Here is a 20,309-nt window from a genome sequence, read left to right as displayed (position 1 = left end):
ATTTATTTATTTATTTATTGGACATGATCTTTTTATTTATTATTATACTTTAAGTTCTAGGGTACTTGTGCACAACATACAGGTTTGTTACATATGTATACATGCGCCATGTTGGTGTGCTGCACCCATTAACTCATCATTTACATTAGGTATATCTCCTAATGCTGTCCCTCCCCCCTCCTCCCACGCCACAACAGGCCCCAGTGTGTGGTGTTCCCCACCCTGTTTCCAAGTGTTCTCATTGTTCAATTCCCACCTATGAGTGAGAACATGCGGTGTTTGGTTTTCTCTCCTTGCAATAGTTTGCTGAGAATGATGGTTTCCAGCTTCATCCATGTCCCTACAGAGGACATAAACTCATCCTTTTTTATGGCTGCATAGTATTCCATGGTGTATGTGAGCCACATTTTCTTAATCCAGTATATCATTGATGGGCATTTGGGTTAGCTCCAAGTCTTTGCTATTGTGAATAGTGCCGCAGTAAACATACGTGTGCTTGTGTCTTTATAGCAGCATGATTTATAGTCCTTTGGGTATATACCCAGTAATGGGATGTCTGGGTCAAATTGTATTTCTGGTTCTAGATCCTTGAGGAATCACCACACTGTCTTCCACAATGGCTGAACTGGTTTACACTCCCACCAACAGCGTAAAAGTGTTCTTATTTCTGCACATCCTCTCCAGCACCTATTGCTTCATGACTTTTTAATGATCGCCATTCTAACTGGTGTGAGATGGTATCTCATTGTGGTTTTGATTTCCATTTCTCTGATGCAAATCTCTGTTGCAAATTGATCATCTCTGATGGCCAGTGATGATGAGCATTTTTTCATGTGTCTGTTGGCTGCATAAATATCTTCTTTTGAGAAGTGTCTGTTCACATCCTTCACCCACTTTTTTATTGGGGTTGTTTGATTTTCTCTTGTAAGTTTGTTTAAGTTCTTCGTAGATTCTGGATATTAGCCATTTGTCAGATGGCTAGATTGTAAAAATTTTCTCCCATTCTGTAGGTGGCCTGTTCACTCTGATAGTAGTTTCTTTTGCTGTGCAGAAGCTCTTTAGTTTAATTAGATCCCATTTGTCAATTTTGGCTTTTGTTGCCATTGCTTTTGGTGTTTTAGTAATGAAGTACTTGCCCATGCCTATGTCCTGAATGGTATTGCCTATGTTTTCTTCTAGGGTTTTTATGGTTTTAGTTCTAACATTTAAGTCTTTATTCCATCTTGAATTAATTTTTATATAATGTGCAAGGAAGGGATCCAGTTTCAGCTTTCTACATATGGCTAGCTAGTTGTCCCAGCACCATTTATTAAATGGGGAATCCTTTCCCCATTTCTTGTTTTTGTCAGGTTTGTCAAAGATCAGATGGTTGTAGATGTGTGGTATTATTTCTGAGGGCTCTGTTCTGTTCCATTGGTCTATATCTCTGTTTTGGTACCAGTACCATGCTGTTTTGGTTACTGTAGCCTTGTAGTATAGTTTGAAGTCACGTAGTGTGATATCTCTAGCTTGGTTCTTTTAGCTTAGGATTGTCTTGGCAATGCAGGCTCTTTTTTGGTTCCATTTGAACTTTAAAGCAGTTTTTTCCAATTCTGTGAAGAAAGTCATTGGTAGCTTGATGGGGGTGGCATTGAATCTATAAATTACCTTTTGCAGAATGGCCATTTTCACAACATTGATTCTTCCTATCCATAAGCATGGAATGTTTTTCCACTTGTTTGTGTCCTCTTTTATTTCATTGAGCAGTGGTTTGTAGTTCTCCTTGGAGAGGTCTTTCACGTCCCTTGTAAGTTGGATTCCTAGGTATTTTATTCTCTTTGTAGCAATTGTGAATGAGAATTCACTCATGATTTTTCTGTTTGTCTGTTATTGGTGTATAGGAATGCTTGTGATTTTTGCACATTGATTTTGTATCCTGAGACGTTGCTGAAGTTGCTTATCAGCTTAAAGGGAGATTTTGGGCTGAGATGATGGCGTTTCTAAATATACAGTCATGTCATCTGCAAACAGGGACAATTTGACTTCCTCTTTTCCTAATTGAATACTCTTTATTTCTTTCTCCTACCTGATTGAAGGACTGGTCTTTTAAATCCTACTGGCTCAAGAATATTTTGTCCACAATGTCTGCACAGTAGTGCTGGGGAAATTGGTCATGCAGCTTGGGCATTTCCATCGGCAAAAGAGTAGCCAGGTTTAGGATATTTACAGTTTCTAAATTTATATTTGGATTTTCAAATAAGAGCCCTTGGTATCTTAATATTCTTGGATTAGATAGCCAGTGATATCCTTTTTGACCCATTAGGAAAATTATGGTATGTGGCACCCGTATTATTAGCCTTTGGGCTAGAGTTAACTTGGTTGCATCCTCGGCTAGCATGGCAGTGGTGGCCAATGCCTTCAAACAGGGGGGCCGTCTGAAGGCCATAAAATCTAGTCATTTTGACAAGTAAGCCACTGGTTGATACCACAACTCTACCATTTGAAATAAAACTCCTGTGGCCATTCCCTTTCTCTCATGGACGTAGAGAAAGAATGGCTTTATCAGGTGAGGCAGTCCTAAGGCTGGAGCCTGGATTGAAGCTTTCTTGATGTTGTTGAAAGCTTTTTCCTGTTCAACTCCCCACAGGAGAGGTTCTTTTTCTCCCCACTTGGTGGCTTAATACAATGGTTTTGCCATAAGTGAAAAGTTTGGTATCTAAATGTGGCACAACCCCGCTACCCCTAAGAATTCTCTGATCTGCTGACATGTTACAAGAGACGGAAGAGCACAAACAGTCTGTTTTCACTCACTGCCCATTTCACGTTGCCCTTGAGTTACTAGAAACCTAGATATCTTGCTCCTTGTTCACAAATCTGGGCCTTCGTCTGGGACACCTTATAACCTGCTTTACATAGTAGATGCAGGAGGCCCTCAATGCCCTGGTAGCAATCTTCCTTAGTTGGGGCTGCAAACAAAAGATCATCTATGTGCTGCAACAGGACACATTTGTCATTTGGTGAAACAAAATCCTTGAGATCAGACACTAATGCCTCCTCAAAGATAGGAGGGGAGTTTTTGAAATCTTGTGGAAGTCGCCTCCAAGTATACTGTGTTTCTCCCCATCTGAATGCAAAAATAGATTGGCTTACTGGAGTTAGCTTGAGGCAAAAGAAAGCATCCTTTAAGTCTAAACAAGTAAACCAAGCAGCATGAGCAGGTATCTGACTCATCATTGTATATCGGTTGGGTACCATGGCATGCAAAGTAACAGTGACTTTATTTATGGCCCATAGGTCTTGCACATGTCTAAATTCACCAGATGGTTTCTGCACCAGTAAGAGAGGTGTGTTCTCTTACTGGTTGACTTACAGAGTGACTTACATTTTCTTATAATTCCATGTTCTAACAGCTGGCTCATGTGTTTGTTCATACCTCATACTGCCTCTATGGACACCTGGTACTGTGGATCACACACTGGTGACACACCTGGATTCAGCTCTACTACCACTGATGCTTGGGGTATAGCTAGTGCTGGTGGATTGTCTTCTGCCACACTTCAGGTATCTTCAGAACAAGCCTGTCCATTAGTCTGCCCATAAACTTGGACAGTTGATATGCTGCTTTCATGTATAGCCTGCATTCCTCAGTTTTTGGCAAGGTAAGGGTTAATGCCATGGCTTTCAGACGACTCAGATCTAGAGTCATGTTTCCTTCTGACCTGAAAGAACTTTGAGCTTGGAGTTTCTGAAGTATGTCCCTCCCTAACAGAGGCACCGGACAGTTTGGCAGATACAGAAATTCATGCCAGACCTCCTGACCTCCAATAACACACCTTCTGGACTGAAAGAAAGGCCTTTTTTCTGACACTCTGGTTGCCCCAACTATAGTAGCATAGTTTTTAGTAGTGGCCCCACTGGCCATGTCATCACTGAGTGCTCAGCACCAGTATCTACAATAAAGTCCATCTGTTGGTCCCCTACCTCCATAGAGACCAAGGGCTCCCGGAGGCCCAGAGAGATGGAGCTTGGTCTGTCTCAGTCCTCATATTCTTCAATTCCTGCCAAGCTGACCAAGTCAGCTTCTTGCTTCAAAATGCAATGGCTAGCAGCTGCTGGCCTTTGCCATGTCTCAGGTCCTTGGCTGTTGCCTCCATCCTTTTCTGTTTCTGTACATTCATCCTTCTAATTCCCTTTCCTGTTTGCATCTCACACACTGATCCCTGTCAAGCCTAGCCAGCCCTCTTGCCCTGGCCTAGCTTGTCCTCTTCCACAACCATGTCCACAACCATTTCTACATCCACATCCTTTCACAAATCCAGTCTCTCTTTCTACCACAGCAGCAGCCAACAAATCAGCCTTTTTCTTAGCTTTGGCATTGCCTGTTCCTTGGTTTCCTCCTCTCAATTAACAAACACCATGGTAGCCACTTGAATAAGCTGGGTGATATTCATAACTTCAAACCCTTCCAACTTCTGAAGCTTTCATCTGATACCACCTTGTGCCTGGCCCACAAATGCCCTGTTAATCATGCACTGGTTCCCTACAGCCTCTAGGTCAAATGGAGTGTGAAGGCAGTATGCTTCACAGAGCCTTTCATAAAATTTACTGTGACTGTCATCAGCCTTCTGGTGAACCTCTGAGACCTTTCCCATATTCATTGTCTTTTTTCCTCCTGCCTTTATTCCATTAAGGAGTGCCTTTCAATACCATTGCAGGTTTTGTAACCCTTCTGCCTGGTTTTGTCTCTGGTGCATACTGCTTGACATTGTTTGTGCCTTCAGTTCATTGCTTTCTAACAACTGGAGGGCCGCTTGTGCCACTCTATGACATTCCCCCATATTGAATAATGTTAAAAGAAGTTGTTGACAATCAGGCCAGGTAGGGTTATGAGTCAGAAAGATGGACCACATCAAGTCTGTAAGGGCCTGGGGCTTCTCCGTATAGGAGGGTGTATTCTGTTTCCAGTTTAGGTCAGTGGTGAAGAAAGGCTAGTAAACAAAAAGACCCTGCCCTCCTCGGATTTGACCTTGTTCATCATGATAAATACAACCTTGTGTCTCCCCGAGAGGCATCTGCAAAGCTTGGGTGCAGCCTGATCTCATTATCCTGAGGTTCTTCCTTAGTCTTTACAGACAGGGGCTCTAACTCTTCCCTGCCAGGTGAAACCTTAAATCACTCTCCTCTGAGCTTTATTCCTCTAGGACCACTTGTTTGGCATCCTGCCTTAGCCTTGCCAGAGATGGATATATTGGGACATAGAGAGGTGGAATTTTCCTCTCCTCAGGTCGGGCTTGCAAAACACGCTTTTTCTGTTCTCGTGGCTTTTTCTTTTTCTCTACAGTCTCCTTGGACTCTTTTACTGTGTGTAATTTGGCACAGGTTACCGAGGTATTACAGTAGTTTTCAAAACAGACTTGCAGATACTTGGGGCGATTTTGAATGACCCTCAGCCAGGAGTCAACATATGGGAACTGATCGGGGTGCCCAGATTGTTCTCCGGTTCCAGTTACTACCCTAAACACAAGGCCAATTATCTCCCTATCTATTGTTCCTTCAGTCGGCCACCTGACATTAAAAGAAGGCCAATCCATTTCACAGAGAGTTCTCAATCTCTGAGAGTCAATTTAACTTCATTAATTTCCATTAAAACCTTTCTTGAAATTTTTCAACATATACTCCAATGGAGTAGCCTTCGAAGCATTTCCTTCCATCTCCAGCCTTGAGAGGCGCATTTGCTGTCACTTTCACTCCTGGACTGACCAGACGGGGTCCTATTACGGGAAGTTTGGGGGTTGCTTAGCCAGGAGAATACCTTAATCCTGTCACAGCCAGCTGCAGCCGTGAAACAGCTCCTATTGGCTGTATGCAATGCCCTAGATCTGGCTCGTCCCACACTCGCTTTGGAACACACAGTCTGTGCTAAGAGATCTGTGTCTCCCCATGTCACATCCCGCGTTGGCCTCTGCTCAGACCGTCTCTTTCACATACTTTCACACACCTCCCCATTTCCCGTACTGGCCTTTAGTTAAAGCAGCGAGCCCCCGCCACTTTCAGTTTCCTTGAATCTCCTCTGTTCTCTCTCTTTCTTTAGTTAAAGCTGCGAGCCCCTCTTGCCACTTTCATTTCCTTTTTCTGATCGACCTATAAGCCTCTCTCGCATTCGATGTCGGTTGGAGCATGAGTTTCATCTGAATCAAGGGGCCTCTCTTGTTGTCCCCAGTCCCTCTGGGTCGGACTAGTTGTCTCACCCTGGGAGGTGATCAGGCTTCCTGGGGAGGGGTCCTGCCTTAAGGCTTAGACCCTTACTGCAGTTCATATGTCTGCACAGAGCTCCTGACACTGTCCAGCAATCTCCTTTGCCGGTTCTGTTGCGCTGTCAGGAAGGGCACCAGGACACAGGAGGACCAATTCCCTTATGGGCTGAAGTCCTCCCGTGGTGCCGAGGGGTTCAGATCTCCCCTCTTCTGGGGCCTCAGTCCCACAGGCAAAGGAGACAGAAATCTGCTGTCTCCAGTTCCCAGGTTTTGGCACCAGATGAAGTGGGATTTAAAGAATCAGAGAGACCGGACAGAGTGCAGAAAAGTGCTTAAGGTGTACACCGGCCCAGCAGACACGTGTCCTAAAGACTGAGCCCACACAAAGAAAATGAGTTAATTTTGGTCTTCTATATACAACTTCTTAAAATGGAAGTGTACATTTTTGAAATACATTTTGTTTTCTCATGTTTTAATTTAATGCCATAAATTTACCTGTCAGCACTGCTTTTACCTTCATCTGATATGAAGTGTTGTATTTTCATGTTTATCCAGCTCAGTGTATTGTTTTATTTTCCTTGACAATTTTTTTTAAATCCTCTCGTTATTAAAGGATTCTTGTTTGGCCCAAGGATTATCTTCCCAGTGTATGGAGATTTTCCTGTTTTTTTCTTTGTCTTACTGATTTCTACTTTAGTTGTATTGTGGTTGGGAAACACACTGGATTATTGTAAGTCTTTTATGTCTGTTGAGTTTTCTTTTATGGCACAGGAACCCTGAAAGCAATGTGTATTTGGCATTGGGTGGAACGTTCCATTAATGTTGATTCAATTCTTTTGGTTGATGGTGTTGCTGAGTCCTCTTCTTTGTTGGTTTTCTTTCTAGTTGTTCTGTAAATTGAGAAAGGATGTTGTCCTTTCCAACCGTAATTGTAGATTTGTCTTTTTCTTTTATATTTTTAGGTTTTACTTCACATATTTTCAGTTCTGTTTCTTGCTGCATGGACAGTTCAGATTGTGGTTTCTTCTCGGTTACTAGTTTCATTTATCATTATATAATATCTTTTACATCATTGAAAATTTTCTTTTCTCTAGTCTACTTTATCTGGTGAATATGTCTATCCACTCCTGCTTTCTTCTAATGTCTGCATGATACATTTTTCTTTTTTACTTTTGAACTTTTCATCCTGTCTCTACTTTTATGTGAAAGTGAGTTTCTTATAGATAGTATACATGTGGGGCATGTTTTAAAATTCACACTGCTAATCTCCATATTTTTGTTGTATTTACACTATTTAGAATAGTTTACTTTTTTTGTTGTTTTTTGTTGTTGTTGTTTTTTGAGACAGAGTCTTACTATGTCGCCCAGGCGGGAGTGCAGTGGCACGATCTTGGCTCACTGCAAACTCCACCTTCTGAGTTAAAATGATTTTCTTCCCTCAGCCTCCTGAGTAGCTGGGACTACAGGTGCATGCCACCATGCCTGGTGGTGCATTTTTTTTAAATTTTATTTTATTTTTAGTAGAGACAGAGTTTCACCATGTTAGCCAGGATGGTCTCGATCTCCTGATCTTGTGATCCTCTCACCTCAGCCTCCCAGAGTGCTGGGATTACAGGCATGAGTGAACCATCGCACCCAGCCTACATTTAATGTTAATTTTTGATATGTTCATGAGCTCTTCATTTTCTGTTTGCTGGCTTTATTTATTTATTTTTTTTCTCTTGAGTTTTTTTTTGTCCTTTATGTAGTTTATTTGAAGAGATTTGAGACATTCATTCTGATGTATTTATCATCTTTTTGAGTATACCTAAAGAGGTATAAAGATGTGTCTTTTTAAATTGTTTTTTGAGGTGTGAAATTCTGTAAACATAATTTGTCATAGTATACTGACATCTTTTTACCAGCTTCAGTGAAGTATATAAACCTGTATACCTCCCATTATTCACTGTATTATTAGCTTTTTATGCTTGCCTTATATATTTTCTCTACATACATTTAAGATCACCTCAGACTGAGTTACATGATTTTTGTTACAGTTTTTAGTCCTAAAATTTCCCTTTGTTTACTGAAACCTTTAATTTTTATGCTTTATACTTTTTCATTAGTTTTGAGCATGTTCATAATTCTTCATTTAATTATTTTTATGACAATTTAAAAATATTTCTCAGATAATCCTGATAGTATTGACATTTCTGTGTTGACATTTATCATGTTGTTTCATTGAGGTGGAGACGTTCCTATTTCTTGATTTTTATGAGTAATCTTTATTTGAAACTTGAATATTTGAGGGACTATTAGGAGACTCCAGACCTTATTACAACCCTCATTTGTAGCTGGCTTTGTGTGATACCACCCTAACAGAGGAAAGGGGTGTGCATGTCAAGTAGGGGCAGAATTCCAAATTCCCTTCTTCACTTCCTTTGACACACAAAGCAGGGTTTCCTGTTAGTGATAAATGAATATGCAGGTTTCAGCTTCACCCAAGGCCTTACGTGCATCTCTCTGGCTAGGAGGGGAGGTGTGTCTTCTTACCACATGTAAGAGTTGGAAACCCTAGCTCTCTACTCCACCTTCTCTGATTCTACTGTGTAGGAGCTCGGTCAGGGTGGTGGGAGAAATTACAAGAGAAAATTATAGGAAAAATACAAACCTTCTTAGAAGGCCAGAAGGTTTTGCAAAAGCTTTAGGAAAGAGATATGGCTGAAAGCAGCCTGATCCTCTTACCTTGAGCTAATAGTAAAAGGCAAATAACAAGGGAATGTAGAGGAGTTCATCTAAATAGCTTGTTTACTCATGTTGTCCTAACACCAACCTTTGATCATTTGTGCACAAGACTGCTTTATCTGGGAGGGTGACCATGTTAATTATCTACAAGTGTGTTGACTCAAAGCCTCTGTCATTAAATCAGTGCTAAATAAATGCCTGTGGCACCAGCTTGTCAGGGCTGTGGCTGCTGACTCTTTATAGCACTTTTCTCAACATCTGTAGGTGGCTTAGTCCTCTAGCCTGCTCTTTCACTGGATACCTGTGTCTGAGTGCATTTGTTCATCCATCGTTTGGCCAGGGTCTGTGGGTCAGACCTGGCAGATGGTACCCCATGAGAGGAATGCTGCAACGCATCGTGACAGAACCCTCAAAAACGAAGGTGAAGAAGAATGCACAGTCAGTAAGTCAGTAAGTCATTGGTGCCCACTCAGGATTTCCAAGTTTGAAGGAATTGTTCAGGCTAGGGTTTCATCCTGGGACAACAGTTATCAGTTCAACAGAAACAATACATAAAACTATTGAAACAGCTGCTTAAAGCTAGTGGAGACTTGGTTTCACAGGCTAAATTAAGAGACCTAATGCCAACTGTTATATCCTATAACCAATTTCTCCTGAGAAATATCTTGGATGCATACTAACTTCTTCGTCAGTAAGACCTCAAGAGTTTAAATTAAATACTAGCAACTTACCTACCTTTAATGATTATCAGAAATTGCTAAGTGATATTAATGGTCTTCTCCCCATCTTGGGCATAACAGGTGATAAATTACAGACGCTGTTTTCTATCTTAAAAGGCAGTGCTGCCCTAGACTCTTCCAGTTATTTAAATCCTGCAGCACAATGGGAAATTGAAGAAGCAGAGCTAGCTATTTCTCAAAGACAGCTAGCTCATATTGACCCATGGTATTCAATGCAATTATTTATTTTTCCCATGAAACACTCCCCTATAGGGTTAATAGGACAGGTGGCCGTGGGGCTATGCTTTCTAGAGTGGGTTTTTTGCTCACATTACTGGGACTAAAACACTTTCTCCCTATATCCAATTAGTCAGTAAAGTCATCTATTCAGGCCATAGATGATGCAATCAGTTTCTAGGTTATGACTGTTAATATCAACAGGATTCCTTTAAGTAAATAGCAATTTGAAGAAATATTGCCATTATCTATAGACCTGAAAATAGCTCTCTCATTACTCAGGCCATATAGAACATGCACTTCCTTCTGACAAGCTTCTTCAGTTCTTATCTCATACTTCTGTGGTTTTGCCTACAAAAATATTTCAATCCCCCATACTTAATGCTTTAACAGTCTTTAGTGATGGCTCTGGTAACCACGGAAAAGAGGCTGTCTAGTGGAGACCACATAATTCCCTCACTCATTTTGGATTTACTAGCACTTAGAGAGCGGAGATTGGAGCCTTAATATTGGCTCTCGAGCCTTTTTCCACTCAGCCCATCAATATTGTTAGTGACTCTTCTTACTCTGTTAATTTATTGCAGAACCTTGAGACAGCCCTCATTAAGTCCACTCTGGAGCCCACCCTGTATGCACATTTTTTTCTAACTTCAACAATTACTAGATCAACGTACACATCCTATTTTTGTTACACACATTCGGGCCCACAACTCACTGCCTGGCTCATTGGCTTATAGCAATGATCAAGCACACCTACGGGTTCATCTAAGCAATTTTAACTTACCCAGAGACTAGCTAAATAAATTATCCTTCAATGCCCAGATTGCCAGCTCACAGGCACATCCCCTCCTTCAACAGGTGTTAACCCTAGTGGACTAGAACCTAATCAGTTATGGCAAACAGTTGTTACACATGTCCCTGAATTTGGAAAACTTTTATATGTACATGTATCTGTTGATACCAACTCTCATTTAATTAGCACTCATGCTCTTCCTGGAAAGTCCACCCATTATTTCATTAAACATCTTTTAACTTTTGCATTTATGGGGCAACCCACAAAAATTAAAACTGATAATAGTCTGGCTTATGCCAGCTCACAATTTCAACAATTTTGTCACACATGAAACATCCAACATTCCACAGGCATCCTGTATAACTCCCAAGGACAGGCCATAGTAGAACGTGCCAACTTCACCCTTAAAAATATGCTCAAAAAACAAAAAAGGGGGAATACGAGTAAGGACCCTGCAACACTACTGGCACAAGCCTTACTCTTAATTTTTTTAAATTTAGATGATAAATTTCAATCAGCTGTAGAAAAGCACTTTCCTAAACCCTCTCAACACATAAAACCTGCAGTTTTATGGAAAGATGTAAACAGTAATGTATGGTGTTGTCTAAATGAATTGTTAATGTGGAGGAAAGGATATGCTTGTGTTCACACCCTCACAGGTCCATCTTTGGATTCCAGCATGATGCATCAAACCCTACCATGGGGTGACTAGGACCCAAGCCAGAAATAAAGAAAATGACCCTACAGGACCCACAGCTGCGGTGATGCAGCTTCTGTGGATGACACAAGCCCTGGAGGATGCTGAAGAGGACCACTCAGGAGGCTGAGCGAATCTTGCTCTGGACACAGACACCATTTACTCCATGTAATTTGTTCCTTGCTATGCTCTGTGTTGTACATTGCAGCTTGTGTAGGGTATTGATCCTTTGTATGCTCTCGCTTTGTCTGCAGCCTGTACCTGCTACACCTCTATTGGGCTCATCTCTTACACCCATCTTTCTTTTGCCTTGTCACCTGGGCAGACACCCCCTTCCCAGCCTCTAATAATGTAACTGCTTGGCTAGGAGGGATAGATTTACTCCCATTGGAGTTCCTCATTAATGGCACACATTGGACTAAGGTGCGGGGTAACACTACATATCATCCCACTATCCTCCCACTGTATGTAAATTGTAAAAGTTCTACCCCTTACTGTGTACCCGCCCAAATACAAGTATGGCTACATCATGGCAAAGGAAATGTTTTAACAGTCTTACTTGCATATAGTCTTAAACTAGGCAATGCAATCAATGCCACTTTCTCAAACATTCCTTGCTGTGCTAAAGAACAAAAGCAAGAAAGTAATGGATTCCACTTTAGCTGAAAGGTCTGTCATGGGGAATAAGCTCGTAGCCTCCAGTTAGGCAATTGTAACATCTTAAACTGGAGCCCCCATAGCTGTTTGGAGGGTAATCATACTGATGTCCTTGTCTGTCGTGTTATCAATGACAGTTTTGTAGCCACATCCCATTCCCCTATAATTTGGTTCAAAATGGGGATGGCATGTCTCCATCCTCAAGTAAAGTCCATGCCACCCCAAGACACTTTACGGTGCCTGGGGCATCTTAGCACCCCTTTTAACACCTGGGATGGGACATATCATAATTCCGGTCACAATTATACTGTGACCTTTTTTCATAATCACCCTGATCAGTGCCTGATTTGCACACTACCCATTCATATGTTTTTCTTATGGGAGCCAATATTTCTATTACACCCCAAAACTCCACGTTTGTGACCCTCATGCAGGGACAGGCTTGGTTTGCCTCTTGTATCTCTAATTATAATATATCTAATTTAAATATTACTAGGGTCATGGTATTGAGGAGACCATCTGACGCCATCCTACCAGTCAATTTAACCTGTGATTGGCAAAGGCAGGGAAGCTCAGAACATGCCCTGTCCCAGATCAGACAGAAAAGATTCATAGTTACACTTATAGCCTTTATAGTCTCAACCATAGTCATCCTAGCAACTGCTAGTGTTGCTGTAGCATCTGTTACTGAATCAGTACAAACGGCTACTTTTCTAGATAATTTGGCCAGAAAGTTGTCTAAGAATCTTCTCTTATAGCAAGGTATAGATCTAAAGATTCCTGCATGTCTGCAAGCCCTTGAGGCTGCCTTGGAATATGTGGGGGAGTGACAGGATGCACTGGCATTCTGACAGCAATTAAAATGCAACTGGGAGCATAAACATGTCTCTGTCATTTCTCAACCATGGAATCAATTAATACATAGCTAGGATAAGGTGAAACAGCACCTCTGGGGAGTCTTTCATGACAATTTAACAGTAGCCATAAAGCAACATAGAACTAAAATTCTAGAACCCCTAAACGCCGTAGATCTACACGCACAACAAACAGCCATATGGGAGGTTGTGTGAGATCATCTCTCCTGGATAGACCCCCCCAACTGCCATGGGTCACTGCTTGATTGTAAAAGAATTTTGCTAATTATATTCATGTTTGTCTTATTTACTAATTCTAGGATGCAAAGCCGGAATATGAGCAGTGACTGCCACCCCTGACAGACCTGTTGCTACACACATCTGTACTCTTCAATCAACAAAATCTGATGCAAAAAACAGAAACGCGGGAGATGTAGCAATTTGTTCAGGGTGGTGGGAGAAATTATAAGAGGAAATTATATGAAAAACACAAACTTTCTTGGAAGGACAGGTTTTTTTTTGGTTTTTTTTGGTGTTTTTTTTTTGAGACAGAGTCTCGCTCTTTCACCCAGGCTGGAGTGCAGTGGCGTGATCTCTGCTCACTGCAAGCTCCGCCTCCCGGGTTCACGCCATTCTCCTGCCTCAGCCTCCCAAGTAGCTGGGATTACAGGTGCCCGCCACCACGCCCGGCTAATTTTTTGTATTTTCAGTAGAGACGGGGTTTCACCGTGTTAGCCAGGATGGTCTCAATCTCCTGACCTCGTGATCCACCTGCCTCGGCCTCCCAAAGTGCTGGGATTACAGACGTGAGCCACCGCGCCCGGCCAGAAGGACAGGTTTTGAAAAAGCTTTAGGAATGGTTTATGGCTGAAGGCAGCCTGATCCTCTTACCTTGAGCTAATAGTAAAAAGTAAATAACATCAGGAGGCCAAGGCAGGCGGATCACGAGTTCAAGAGTTTGAGACTATTCTGGCCAACATGGTGAAACCCCATGTCTACTACAAATGCAAAAATTACCTGGGTGTGGTGGTGGGCATCTGTAATCCCAGCTACTCAGGAGGCTGAGGCAGGAGAATCACTGAAACTCAGGAAGAGGATGTTGCAGTGAGCTGAGATCATGCAACTGCACTCCAGCCTGGCAATAGAGCAAGACTGTCAAAAAAACAAAAAAGCAAATAACAAGGGAATGTAGAGGAGTTATAGCTTGTTTACTCATGTTGTCCTAAAACTGACTTTGATCATTTGCATGCAAGACTGCTTTCTTTGTGGAGGGCGACCAAGTTAATTACCCACAAGTGTGTTGACTCAAAGCCTTTGTTATTAAATCTGTGCTGAATAAATGACTGTAGCACCAGCATGTCAGGGCTGTGGCTGCTGACTATGGCACCCTCCTTAGTGTCTGTAGACAGCCCAGTCCCTTAGCCCACTCTTTCACTGGGTACCTGTGTCTGAGTGCATTTGTTCATCTATTGTTTGGCCAGGGTCTGTGGGTCAGACCCAGCATTACTCCAGCAGAGGATTGGGATGTTTCATTATTGCCTGGTGCAATGGATATTCACACCTGGACTTTGTTGGCTTGGGTAGGTTTTTTGTTTTGCTTTGTTTTGTGTTGTGTTCTTTGGCTAAAGTAGTGTGACTATTGCATAAAAGAGTTTTGTCTTAGTATGGTGTCTGTTTCCTGTCCCTGTGGCTAGAGAAGGTGGGCTTTGGGGAGACATTTTTGTTTGTGCCTATTTACAGTTTTTAGTACTGACTCCTTCAGGACTAAGACATGTGAAATGTGAAAACCAACATGTGAAAATGTGCATTAGAGACAGGGTGCTGTGGCTCACTGCTGTAATCCCAGCACTTTGGGAGGCTAAGGCAGGTGAATCACCTGCGGCTAGGAGTTCCAGACCAGCCTGTCAATATGGTAACATGGTGAAACCCCATCTCCACAAAAGTTTACCTGGTGTGGTAATACACATCTGTAATCCCACCTACTTTAGATGCTGAGATATGAGAATTGCTTGAACCCAGAGGTGGAGGTTATAGTGAGCCAAAATTGTGCCACTGTACTTGGGCCTGGGCAATAGAGTGAGACTCTGTCTCAAAAAAAATAAGAGAAAAGAATAAAAATGTGCATTAGAAGACATGAAAGGTGCATTCTTGCAGGAGGCAATTAAAGGCGGCACAAACCTGCTGGACTGCTTTGTTAGATCAAAAATAGCCCTTGCTGATGCCAGCTGTAAAATTCCACCATGTGCTGACAGTGATGCAGTCCATGAATATAATATCACATGAGCTTTATTACTCAAGATAACACAAATGATGATTATCATGGTTACTGAGATGGCCTAGTAGATTTAAATTGTAATGAAGATTTTTGCCAACTAAAATCCAAATTTAAAATAACTGGGGAAATGTAACTGAGAAAATACTGAAATATGTAGTGTGTGTTAACCTTTCTCTAGATTTTCTATGTGTGTATGTGTGCGTGTGTGTGAGTTTGTGTGTGCATGTGTTCCCTCCTTTATGCCATCCTAATTTGGGCCCTACTAGATTTATGCTAGACTATTTGAGAAGTTGCTTATTACCATTTCCTAACTCCAGTTCCTTTTTTTTCTTTTGCCTGCTGTCATGGTTTTGAATGTCCCCTCCAAATTTCACATTGAAATTCTCTGGCCATTGTGATAGTATTGGGAAGTAGGACCTTTAAGAGGTGATTAGCCATGAGGGTGCACCCTCATGACTGGATTGAAGTTATTATCCATAAAACAGGTTAATTATTGTCCAAGTGAGCTTTGGATCAAAGGATGACTTTGGCCCCAATTTTCTGTTCCTCATGTGACCTTCACCATATGATAGCCTCCTGCCATGTAACATAGAAAGAAGGTCTCACCACATGCAGCCCCATGGACTTCCCAGCCTCTAGAAACATCGGCAAAATAAGTCTCTTTACAAATTACCCAGTCAGGGCCGGGCGCGGTGGCTCACGCCCGTAATCCCAGCACTTTGGGAGGCCGAGGCGGGCAGATCACGATGTCAAGAGATCGAGACCATCCTGGCTAACACAGTGAAACCCTGTCTCTACTAAAAATACAAAAAATTGGCCGGGTGAGGTGGCGGGCGCCTGTAGTCCCAGCTACTCAGGAGGCGGAGGCAGGAGAATGGCGTGAACCCCAGGGGGCGGAGCCTGCAGTGAGCCGAGATCCTGCCACTGCACTCCAGCCTGGGAGACAGCGGGATTCCGTCTCAAAAAAAAAAAAAAAAAAAAAAAATTACCCAGTCAATGGTATTTTGTTCTTGGAGCAGCAAGTAGACTAAAACCCTCTATTATTTATTCCTTTTTAGGTAACTAAATAAACTAACTTACAAAGGAGCATGTCAAATTTCCTGTCAAATTGTCAAAAAGCCCATAAATGTTTTTAAAACGTAGTACAATAGCCTGCCATTGAAACAAAACTCCATTTTACTCTTAGCCATATTTTTAGAAATAAGTAAAAAACAACCATAAAGGTGAACATGTAATTTTATTGTTCAGTAAGAGAAATACAGGAATTTTTAAATTTTTTGTCACTATAAATTTAAATCGCTGTTGTGCTGCGTAAGTTGGCCCTCCTCTGATGGAAGTTCAGTCGTAATTAGGGTGATATTTGTCAAGTGAAGATAGTTGTGAGCTGGCCTGGAATTAGAGGCAGCTGATGAGTCAGCTATCACAGGCATTTGGAACCACTGGTTGCCTGCTGGTAGCCAGTTAGGATAAGAAGCCTCATTGACTAATACCTCAAAATGTCTGGTTGGAAATGCAAATGGTTCCACCATTAGCCCCGAAGAACTGTTCTGTATCGAAGTTACGATGTGGTATTGGGAAGTTGTGGTTGTAACAAAATTCATAATATGGCCATTTGCTTGTGTTGCAGGTGCTATGAGAGTGCATATGAATAGTGGCCAACTGATTTAAAATAGCATGCTGATCTGTTGCAATTTTGTCTGATGGTCCAACTGAGGCTGAAATGGAGGAGAAAGAAAGAACACTTTGGATTGTTTCAGGTGAATTAGCAATTCTCTGGCTGACAATAGACTTCCTTGTTAGAGGCATATTTAAATTTGTAGAGTTAGAAAATGAACTTTCTCCACTAGTTTCAGCCACTGAGCCAGAATTTTGATTATCCATGTTACCCCCTGCTCTAAAGTGCTTCTTGTTGACATTTTCAGCAACTGAAGTAGATACAGAAGGGTTTTTAATCCCAGCTCTTCTTTTCATTCTTATTAAAAGTTGAGGACAGCCATGTTTAAAATTTGGAATATGATAGAACTGTAACTAAAACCAAAAGAAAAAGTAATTTAGTGCCATTTTAAACCAAAAGACAAGCAACAATAACAAAATGCATAAAATCGCAGATTTCTGTTTTATCATGCAAAGTTAATCTCGTCAAATAATGCATGTACACTCTCGACTATTTTTAAGAGTAAGCATATCTACAACTATCTGATCTTTGACAAACCTGAGAAAAGCAAGCAATGGGGAAAGGATTCCCTATTTAATAAATGGTGCTGGGAAAACTGGCTAGCCATATCTGGAAAGCTGAAACTGGATCCCTTCCTTACACCTCACACAAAAATTAATTCAAGATGGATTAAAGACTTAAACGTTAGACCTAAAACCATAAAAACCCTAGAAGTAAACCTAGGCATTACCATTCAGGACATAGGCATAGGCAAGGACTCCATGTCTAAAACACCAAAAGCAATGGCAACAAAAGCCAAAATTGACAAATGGGATCTGATTAAACTAAAGGGTTTCTGCACAGCAAAAGAAACTACCATCAGAGTGAACAGGCAACCTAAAAAATGCGAGAAAATTTTCACAACCTACTCATCTGACAAAGGGCTAATATCCAGAATCTACAATGAACTCAAACAAATTTACAAGAAAAAAACAACCCCATCAAGAAGTGGGTGAAGGACATGAACAGACACTTCTCAAAAGAAGACATTTATGCAGTCAAAAAACACATGAAAAAATGCTCACCATCACTGGCCATCAGAGAAATGCAAATCAAAACCACAATGAGATACCATCTCACACCAGTTAGAATGGCAATCATTAAAAAGTCAGGAAACAACAGGTGCTGGAGATGATGTGGAGAAATAGGAACACTTTTACACTGTTGATGGGACTGTAAAGTAGTTCAACCATTGTGGAAGTCAGTGTGGCAATTCCTCAGGGATCTAGAACTAGAAATACCATTTGACCCAGCCATCCCATTACTGGGTATATACCCAAAGGACTATAAATCATGCTGCTATAAAGACACATGCACACGTATGTTTATTGCAGCATTATTCACAATAGCAAAGACTTGGAACCAAGCCAAATGTCCAACAATGATAGACTGGATTAAGAAAATGTGGCACATATACACCATGGAATACTATGCAGCCATAAAAAATGATGAGTTCATGTCCTTTATAGGGACATGGATGAAACTGGAAATCATCATTCTCAGTAAACTATCGCAAGGACAAAAAAAACAAACACCACATGTTCTCACTCATAGGTGGGAATTGAACAAGGAGAACACATGGACACAGGAAGGGGAACATCACACTCTAGGGACTGTTGTGGGGTGGCGGGAGGGGGTAGGGATAGCATTAGGAGATATACCTAATGCTAAATGACGAGTTAATGGTTGCAGCACACCAGCATGCCACATGTATACATATGTAACTAGCCTGCACATTGTGCACATATACCCTAAAACTTAAAGTATAATAATAGTAATAATAATAAATAAATAAAATAAAATAAAAAAGAGCATGTTTGTTGGGAAAAAACCATTCAAAGGTAAAGCCCTCAAGTGTAAACATGTTGAATATTGATAGTAATGTTTCATTAAATGCCTTTGGTACCTTTATTTGGAGGTCACTTCATTCAAAGTTGCTAGCAAAATTTCTTAAAACCCTGAAAGTTTAATACTTAAGCTGCCCTCAATGATTTTAAGAAGTTAAAAAATTAAATAATTACCTTAAATATTAAAAAATTAAATAATTTTAACCTTAATATTTTATATAATTTTCAAAATCTGACCTTACTTCATGTATTAACATGTTTACTTATGTACAAAATAAAATACACTCTACATAAAGTGGCAACTGAAATATTTTGAATACCTTGCTTCAAACAGAGATTTTTGTTTTTCTTCTGCCAGAAGGTCAGCTAGAGAATCAGATCTTTGAAAATTCTGTGAAATTTTACTATATCCATGAAGGTTGAGCTGTTGAACTAAGCTTTTCATACTGTCAGTTTCAAATATTCTTTAAAGGAGTCTTTCTTTCCAAAACTTCTCATTTATCACTATGCAAGTTCCATTCTTACTCCACCAAATAGAGTTGAATTGTTCACTTTGCCAAAGTTTTCTGGCTAAGATCAGAGAAAGAAAATCATTATCTTTATCTGGCTCAGAGACACAAACTATGTAACATTGCCTTTATATCAAGGATTCTTGCGACAAATCTTGAAAAGCATTTTCTTCAATTATTGGCCTTAAGTTTGCATCCTAAGAAATGTGTGTTCACATAATGGAGACCTTAAGGCAGGCTTCTGAACCAGTTGATTCATCTTTAGGAGAAATATCTCAAGTTCCTGAAAAACATGTGCCATCTCAAACAAATTTTTCTTCAGCTACTCTTCCAGCCTGCATGGTTTTTAACACTGCGCTTCAAATGCTGCCTCAGTAAGTCTATGCAGGTAAAGTAATCTAGGCCATTACAGTGGTTCTCAACTTTAGTACCAATGATATCACAAGAGGACTTTGGTCTTCTAGCAACAAATGTTAAAAAAAAAAAAAAAAAAAAAATAGCCAAAAGTGTTTCCTTCCGCGTCTGAGAAATGTATCCAGTAAAAATAAAATGTAGCCTGAGTACTTACACTGTGCGATCTGCACAATCTCACTCCTGCATAATCTTTTAAGTAAATAAGGAGACAAATAATGTCCTAAATCCCTGAAATAAATATGCTTTTCTCCCTTACACATATGCTCTTAATAAATTGGTGCCAGAACTATATGGCCTGGTAATTGGGCAATGCAAAAAAAAAAAAAAAAAATTTAAAAAGTTACGTTTATTTAAAACTAGAATGTGTATATAACATATATACTGTAAGGCATAAATTTGTTATGTGATTTAAACTATAATTATATTTAATAAAATGGTTATTTATATATTTTACATAGTACTCTTTTAAATATATAAAAAGCTTTCCATAGTCATGTGAATGGGATATTTTAGTTAATGTTTATAAATATTTCACAAATATTTATAAAGTAAAACTAGAGTTTAAACAATCAGATATTTTATTAAAAAGGTACCAAAAATTAAATAAAAAATAACCACAGTTTTATAAGTAAAGTA

The 20,309-nt window shown here is 40.5% G+C and overlaps 1 long non-coding RNA gene across 1 annotated transcript; it reads left to right on the top strand.

The window, feature by feature from the left end:
• Positions 1 to 4,510: 4,510 nt before the first annotated feature.
• On the top strand, positions 4,511 to 14,576 carry LOC134729862 (uncharacterized). The gene is made up of 2 exons (XR_010111362.1): positions 4,511 to 11,571; positions 13,235 to 14,576. It is a non-coding gene; the product is annotated as an uncharacterized LOC134729862 (long non-coding RNA).
• The last annotated feature ends 5,733 nt before the right edge of the window (positions 14,577 to 20,309 follow it).

The sequence above is a fragment of the Pan paniscus genome, chromosome Y, assembly GCF_029289425.2.
Source record: "Pan paniscus chromosome Y, NHGRI_mPanPan1-v2.0_pri, whole genome shotgun sequence".
NCBI classification, from domain to species: Eukaryota; Metazoa; Chordata; class Mammalia; order Primates; family Hominidae; genus Pan; species Pan paniscus.
Note: the sequence above shows the minus strand (reverse complement) of the source record. Positions and strands in the feature narration are given on the sequence as shown.